This window comes from Coregonus lavaretus, assembly GCF_964263955.1.
Source record: "Coregonus lavaretus genome assembly, contig: HAP1_SCAFFOLD_1133, whole genome shotgun sequence".
In the NCBI taxonomy this organism is placed as follows: Eukaryota; Metazoa; Chordata; class Actinopteri; order Salmoniformes; family Salmonidae; genus Coregonus; species Coregonus lavaretus.
This window is the reverse complement of record NW_028166655.1, coordinates 43,980-52,645: the sequence shown is the minus strand read 5'-3', so window position 1 is coordinate 52,645 and position 8,666 is coordinate 43,980.

The following is an 8,666-nucleotide window of genomic DNA, read 5'->3' as shown; positions in this document are numbered from 1 at the left end:
GAATTATTCTTCTGTTCTACTGGTTGATAAGGACGTCTCTAATGAACACTTAATCCGGGTTTTCTTGTATCGTTTCAGGTACAATCCTTGGGTCAGGGGACATTGCTGCAGCTTCAGATGGTAAATTCTCATAACCTGTAACGGAGGAAAAAAAGTAAAAGTAAACATGTCCTGGTTTCAAGAGAAATTGATATTTCACTTAGATCTCCCTAAGTAAGCATGTCCCGATTATCAGGAAAATGTGGACCTTCCACCTAGATATCCCTAATATGATGACTGCGGTGTACAACATAGAAGCTTATCAGGTTCTGATCGTCTTACTATGCTTCTTCACCCGAGATCGGCCCCGACTGCTTATCAATCAGTTCTATATTCCGACGTAAGTAGCCTGTGGAACAAAGACTAATAACTGTAACCCAGTTGAGTTTGTTATATGGCTTTAAATGGTCCCACGTCTTCATACCCACGTCTCGTGGATGCTTCAAAGTCTTTGACCATTCATCCAACTGTTTTGGAGATGCTGATTTATGTGTGATTACTGTCACTGGAGGTTTACTGTCACTGGAGGTTTGTCTTTACTTCCTTTAACAGCCTGTGTTCTGGTTGGCCTAAGACATCGTATGAGGGTAGATGGAGGGAATAGAGAGCCCACAGGTGTGGGCCAAGTCTGCCTTTTCCACCCTTGCATTCTGCAATTGTTGAAATCCGCCTTTTTTAATGTTTTTTTCTGTTCACCAAGAGCCCTCAAACTCTCTTTATCTCTCTGCAATGTCCTATCATCTTGTTTAAATGTATCATCTCCTTTTCTTACTTCGGCTAATACAGTTAAAGACCATTGTGTCTTTGTCAGTGAGTTAGACATTCTCTGTATTTTTCCCCAAGCTTTTTGTATATCAGACAGATTCCATATTCCATCTTTGTCAACAATGACAGAATATTTCTTTATTATCTCCTGCCTACACTCCTCTACTTTGAAATGGTTCTTCATCTCACTAGAGAGTGAATGTAATATATTTTTCATGTTCACATCCGGAGCAGTTGTCCCACCTTTTTCCAGAGTGGTTCTCTCACTTAAAAATGGCATTAAATTAACTTCAAAAGTTGTATAATTGTCACGTTCGTTCAAGGACGGGTCAGACCAAGGCGCAGCGTGATATGCATACATGTTTATTGACAACGAATAAACAACCGACAAAACAACAAATTAAACGAAACGTGAAGTCCTAAGGTAGACACACAACAAACCTTACACGGAACAAGATCCCACAACTAAACAGTGCCAATCGGTTGCCTAAGTATGATCCCCAATCAGAGACAACGAGCGACAGCTGCCTCTGATTGGGAACCACACCGGCCAACATAGATCTATACATACTAGATAAACCACATAGACTATACACAACATAGAAATATACACACCCTGACTCAACATATACGAGTCCCTTGAGTCAGGGCGTGACAATAATATCTATCTATATGTTTATATTTCTATTTAACCCCCCCAAAAAATATATATATATATATATAAAAATAAAAAATAAAAATTATAATAATATATATATATATATATATATATATATATATATATATATATATATATATATATATATATATATATATATATATATATATATATACAGTTGAAGTCAGAAGTTTACATACACCTTAGCCAAATACATTTAAACTCAGTTTTTCACAATTCCTGACATTTAATCCTAGTAAAAATTCCCTGTCTTAGGTCAGTTAGGATCACCACTTTATTTTAAGAATGTGAAACGACAGAATAATAGTAGAGAGAATGATTTATTTCAGCTTCTATTTCTTTCATCACATTCCCAGTGGGTCAGAAGTTTACATACACTCAATTAGTATTTGGTAGCGTTGCCTTTAAATTGTTTAACTTGGGTCAAACATTTCCAGTAGCCTTCCACAAGCTTCCCAAAATAAGTTGGTTGAATTTTGGCCCATTCCTCCTGACAAAGCTGGTGTAACTGAGTCAGGTTTGTAGGCCTCCTTGCTCGCACACGCTTTTTCAGTTCTGCCCACACATTTTCTATAGGATTGAGGTCAGGGCTTTGTGATGGCCACTCCAAAACCATGACTTTGTTGTCCTTCAGCCATTTTGCCACAACTTTGGAAGTATGCTTGGGGTCATTGTCTATTTGGAAGACCCATTTGCGACCAAGCTTTAACTTCCTGACTGATGTCTTATAATAATATGCCATTTAGCAGACGCTTTTATCCAAAGCGACTTACAGTCATGCGTACATACATTTTTGTGTATGGGTTGTCCCGGGGATCGAACCCACTACCTTGGCGTTACAAGCACCGTGCTCTACCAGCTGAGCTACAGAGATGTTGCTTCAATATATCCACATAATTTCCCTTCCTCATGATGCCACCTATTTTGTGAAGTGCACCAGTCCCTCCTGCAGCAAAGCACCCCCACAGCATGATGCTGCCACCCCCGTGCTTCACGGTTGGGATGGTGTTCTTTGGCTTGCAAGCCACCCCCTTTTTCCTCCAAACATAAAGATGGTCATTATGGCCAAACAGTTCTATTTTTGTTTCATCAGACAAGAGGACATTTCTCCAAAAAGTACGATCTTTGTCCCCATGTGCAGTTGCAAACCGTAGTCTGACTTTTTTATGGTGGTTTTGGAGCAGTGGCTTCTTCCTTGCTGAGCGGCCTTTCAGGTTATGTCGATATAGGACTCGTTTTACTGTGGATACAGATACAGTGGGGGAAAAAAATATTTAGTCAGCCACCAATTGTGCAAGTTCTCCCACTTAAAAAGATGAGAGAGGCCTGTGATTTTCATCATAGGTACACGTCAACTTTGACAGACAAATTGAGAAAAGAAATCCAGAAAATCACATTGTAGGATTTTTAATGAATTTATTTGCAAATTATGGTGGAAAATAAGTATTTGGTCACCTACAAACAAGCAAGATTTCTGGCTCTTACAGACCTGTAACTTCTTCTTTAAGAGGCTCCTCTGTCCTCCACTCGTTACCTGTATTAATGGCACCTGTTTGAACTTGTTATCAGTATAAAAGACACCTGTCCACAACCTCAAACAGTCACACTCCAAACTCCACTATGGCCAAGACCAAAGAGCTTTCAAAGGACAAAATTGTAGACCTGCACCAGGCTGGGAAGACTGAATCTGCAATAGGTAAGCAGCTTGGTTTGAAGAAATCAACTGTGGGAGCAATTATTAGGAAATGGAAGACATACAAGACCACTGATAATCTCCCTCGATCTGGGGCTCCACGCAAGATCTCACCCCGTGGGGTCAAAATGATCACAAGAACGGTGAGCAAAAATCCCAGAACCACACGGGGGGACCTAGTGAATGACCTGCAGAGAGCTGGGACCAAAGTAACAAAGCCTACCATCAGTAACACACTACGCCGCCAGGGACTCAAATCCTGCAGTGCCAGACGTGTCCCCCTGCTTAAGCCAGTACATGTCCAGGCCCGTCTGAAGTTTGCTAGAGTGCATTTGGATGATCCAGAAGAGGATTGGGAGAATGTCATATGGTCAGATGAAACCAAAATAGAACTTTTTGGTAAAAACTCAACTCGTCGTGTTTGGAGGACAAAGAATGCTGAGTTGCATCCAAAGAACACCATACCTACTGTGAAGCATGGGGGTGGAAACATCATGCTTTGGGGCTGTTTTTCTGCAAAGGGACCAGGACGACTGATCCGTGTAAAGGAAAGAATGAATGGGGCCATGTATCGTGAGATTTTGAGTGAAAACCTCCTTCCATCAGCAAGGGCATTGAAGATGAAACGTGGCTGGGTCTTTCAGCATGACAACGATCCCAAACGAAGGAGTGGCTTCGTAAGAAGCATTTGAAAGTTGAAAGTCCGTGTTGCCCAGCGACAGCCCCAAAACATCACTGCTCTAGAGAAGATCTGCATGGAGGAATGGGCCAAAATACCAGCAACAGTGTGTGAAAACCTTGTGAAGACTTACAGAAAACGTTTGACCTGTGTCATTGCCAACAAATGGTATATAACAAAGTATTGAGAAACTTTTGTTATTGACCAAATACTTATTTTCCACCATAATTTGCAAATAAATTCATTAAAAATCCTACAATGTGATTTTCTGGATTTTTTTTTCTCATTTTGTCTGTCATAGTTCACGTGTACCTATGATGAAAATTACAGGCCTCTCTCATCTTTTTAAGTGGGAGAACTTGCACAATTGGTGGCTGACTAAAGACTTTTTTTCCCCACTGTACTTTTTACCTGTTTCCTCCAGCATCTTCACAAGGTCCTTTGCTGTTGTTCTGGGATTGATTTGCACTTTTCGCACCAAAGTACGTTCATCTCTAGGAGACAGACTTCCTGAGCGGTATGACAGCTGTGTGTTCCCATGGTGTTTATACTTAAGTACTATTGTTTGTACAGATGAACGTGGTACCTTCAGGCATTTGAAAATTGCTCCCAAGGATGAACCAGACTTGTGGAGGTCTACAATTTTTTTTCTGAGGTCTTGGCTGATTTCTTTTGATTTTCCCATGATGTCGAGCAAAGAGGCACTGAGTTTGAAGGTAGGCCTTGAAATACATTCACAGGTACACCTCCAATTGACTCAAATGATGTCAATTAGCCTATCAGAAGCTTCTAAAGCCATGACATAATTTTCTGGAATTTACTAAGCTGTTTAAAGGCACAGTCAACTTAGTGTATGTAAACTTCTGACCCACTGGAATTGTAATACAGTGAATTATAAGTGAAATACTCTGTCTGTAAACAATTTTTGGAAAAATTAGTTGTGTCATGCACAAAGTAGATGTCCTAACCGACTTGCCAAAACGATAGTTTGTTAACAAGACATTTGTGGAGTGGTTGAAAAATGAGTTTTAATGACTCCAACCTAAGTGTGTGTAAACTTCCAACTTCAACTGTATTTATAACCCTTTGAGGACTCTAACCTCTATCTATAGATCACAAATTGTTTCTGCAGGGCCTGGTTATCCCTAAGACTTGTGTTTACTTCAAAAGCTTAGACAAGGCTTACATTACCCTAAACTTCTGAAGTGGGTTGCGTGCAGCCTTCTCTCTTTCCCCTGGATGAACACACAGTTGATTTGTTTTTTCTTGTTGTTGGTCAAGACCAATTAATCCGGGTCACGGCAACATGTGTTAGCAGTTGATGTTATTCTTCAATAACACAGACCCCAAAGCAAATCAGGGGGAGAAAAATATATTTACTCAAAGAGAACAAATCATAGTTGTTATGCTGGAAAGTAGATGGTAGATGTTCATTCTTCCCTGTCCTGAATGTTGTTCCACTGAACAAAGAGACAGGGTGTAGTTTATACCAAAGTCTAGCCTGTGGTTGACCAATTAGAATTCCTTGCAATAAAATTGGGCCAATGGTAAAATACCAAGTATCCCGTTTCACACTCAATGTATAGACAATTTGGACCAATGAGAACTTGCCACATGTAGCTATGAGTCCTGGACTGGACAGATTCTAAACAGATGTTGAACTGAAGAACAACCCGGGTCCCTGACCCATTAATCTTCAGTTCCCCATTACAGAAAAACCACTGTTTCCATTGATCGTTAATTCCCTATTACAGAATAACAACTATTTCCATTGATCGTTAATTCCCTGGTTCTCTGCATTGTGTATTTTGTTCTGAATATTCTTACAGTAGCCTCAACAGCACTCTGTAGGGTAGCACCATGGTGTAGCCAGAGGAAAGCTAGTTTCCTTCCTCCTCTGGGTACATTGACTTCAATACAAAACTTATAAGGCTCATGGTTCTCACCCCCTTCCATAGATTTACACAGTAATTATGACAACTTCCGGAGGACGTCCCCCAACCTATCAGAGCTCTTGCTGCATGAACTTACATGTTGTCCACCCAATCAAAGGATCAGAGAATGAATCTAGTACTGAAAGCATAAGCTACAGCTAGCTAGCACTGCAGTGCATAACATGTGGTGAGTAGTTGACTCAAAGAGCAAGAAAGACAATAGTTTAACAGTTTTGAACAAATTAAATTCTTCAAAAATTAAGGAGAAGCATGAGAGAGAGAGAGAGAGAGAGAGAGAGAGCGAGAGAGTGCTAGCTATATTTAATTGTATTTTTTAAATTACTTTCGCTTTCCCTTACTTAGCTAGTGAATGCAGCTATCTAGTTTAGCCTACTCAAACACCCAGCTCAAACAGAGAGGGATGCTATGTTAGCTACCTGGCTATGTCTATCCAACACTGGATCTCTTCCAAGTGAAGGTAAGCTTTTGGTTTTATTAATTTATTGCTTGCTGCTGACTGTACACTGTACTGCATGATTGTAGCGGGTTGCCTAACGCGTTAGTTCTAGTAGTTATGTTGACTATGACATTAATATGGTGACAACGATGTAGGCTGTGTGTAGCGGTTAGGGGTTATGATCTGAAGGTTTGGCTTGGAAAATTGTTTTCGCCTGGTCACAGACAGCTGATGTGTTGTGCACTGAAGTCCACAAGCAAAGGAAAAGGTGAGAGGATGAGAGTGCTTAGATGCGAGAAGGAATTATGAAATGATCAAAGGGATCATGCTGTTTGTATGTGGCTACTATGAAAGTGAACTGTGTTTGCATGTGATCAGGGCTGTATTCATTCTGACGATTCAGTTGAAAAACGTTTCTTAAATGGAAGCAAACGGAACGAAACGGGGATTAACATACAGTTTGCAACTGTTGGACTAATGATTACACCCTAGATCAGCTAGAGGCAGCCAAGAGTGTGCAAGGCGGTATTAAATGTGTCAATGTCTGTTACCTTGATTACTCAAATGTATGTCGACCTGTGCACCTACGTTGTAAACTTTCATTCATAGGCTAGGTTGTAGCAACCTTATGATGGGTATAGGGAACATTTTAGTATCATGTGGTGGCCTAAACCTACCGCTGTTACATTGAGCTGGGTGAATGGAATATGAAAGTCATCCAATATGCTGTAATAGTGTCAGAAGTGGAACTGCGTTGGAGCGGTCAAATCAGTGAGCAGCTGCTCTTGTGATCATTGTCAAGAAGCCACACCCGTCCCATTCGTGTTAGAAGTTCCGAACGAGAAAGTGTAGGCTATATAGAAATAATTACGCTCAAATTGAAAATCAATAAACAAAATAATGAGGATTCTATCTGCCTAATCGAGGTGTAGATTACATCTCACAATCCAGTGATCGAACTTGTAAATAAGTCTGCATGGGATTTCTCTTATTGCAACTCTGTGAAGCCAATGATAATGTCCGCTTTAGGTATAATGCCAGGCTGTCGGCTAAAGCGGATCTGACTGAATAGAGCCCTAAAGCATATAGGGGAACCCTGTTCCAGTGAAGCTGTTGTGTCTTTCTGTCTGCAGGCCTTAACTCCAGTGACTCACTGAGCCATCAAACTCCACTAATAGTCCCTCTAACCTTGGTCGAATCCTTAAATGGTTCAATATAAACCCTGATGAGTTAATTCAAGCAATGTAGTGCCTGTCAGGAGGCAGATACTATGGGGGTCCCCTCAACTACTTAATCAGTTGTTTAAATACATGACTAAGAGAATGGATAACCTGTAATCAGTACGACCAGGAGTGTTTTCTGACCATGCAATCTGACCAGGAATAATCTGGGCCCTAGTTAGGGTTGCAAAATTCCAATAACTTTTCCAGAAAACTCAGTTGGAATGTTCCTGGAATAAGGAGGGAATAAGCAGGAAATCCGGGAAATACTCACATTTACATTTACATCATTTAGCAGACGCTCTTATCCAGAGCGACTTACAAATTGGTGCATTCAACTTATGATAGCCAGTGGGACAACCACTTTTTTTTATCTTTTTTTTATGGGGGGTGGGGGAAGAAGGATTACTTTATACTATTTCAGGTATTCCTTAAAGAGGTAGGGTTTCAAGTGTCTCCGGAAGGTGGTCAGTGACTCCGCTGTCCTGGCGTCGTGGGGGCCTTGTATCTCTCAGACGCATGCTCAGCGCTATTGAATCAATTGATGCAGTTTGGTATTTGGTATTTATTAGGAATCCCCATTAGCCGCTGCAAAAGCAGCAGCTACTCTTCCTGGGGTCCACATGAAACATTACATAATATATAGTACATAACATTATTAAAGGACTGAACTACACACATTTAAAATGTCACACATAGCCTACATATCAGTACATACACACAATATCTAGGTCTAATACATAATACAGTGCAAATTACAATATATATAAAATGGCTGTGTCTCTTCACAGTCCCCTTTGTTATTTTATCTGGTTTTTGAATCTGGTTTAATTGCTAGCTTGAATTACCTGGGGTGGCAGAGAATTCCATGTAGTCATGGCTCTGTTCCTGACACTTGCCCTCCCTGTACATCTAAGTGTGATACATGCTGCTTTGTTCTGGACCAACTGAAATGTACAGTGCCTTACAAAAGTATTCATCCCCCTTGGCGTTTTTCCTAATTTATTGCATTACAACATGTCATTTAAATTGATTTGTATTTGGATTTCATGTAATGGACATACACAACATAGTCCAAATTGGTGAAGTGAAATGAAATGAAAAAATTAACTTGTTTCAAAGAATTCTAAAAAATAAATAACGGAAAAGTGGTGCGTGCATATGTATTCCCTTTGCTATGAAGCCCCTAAATATATATAT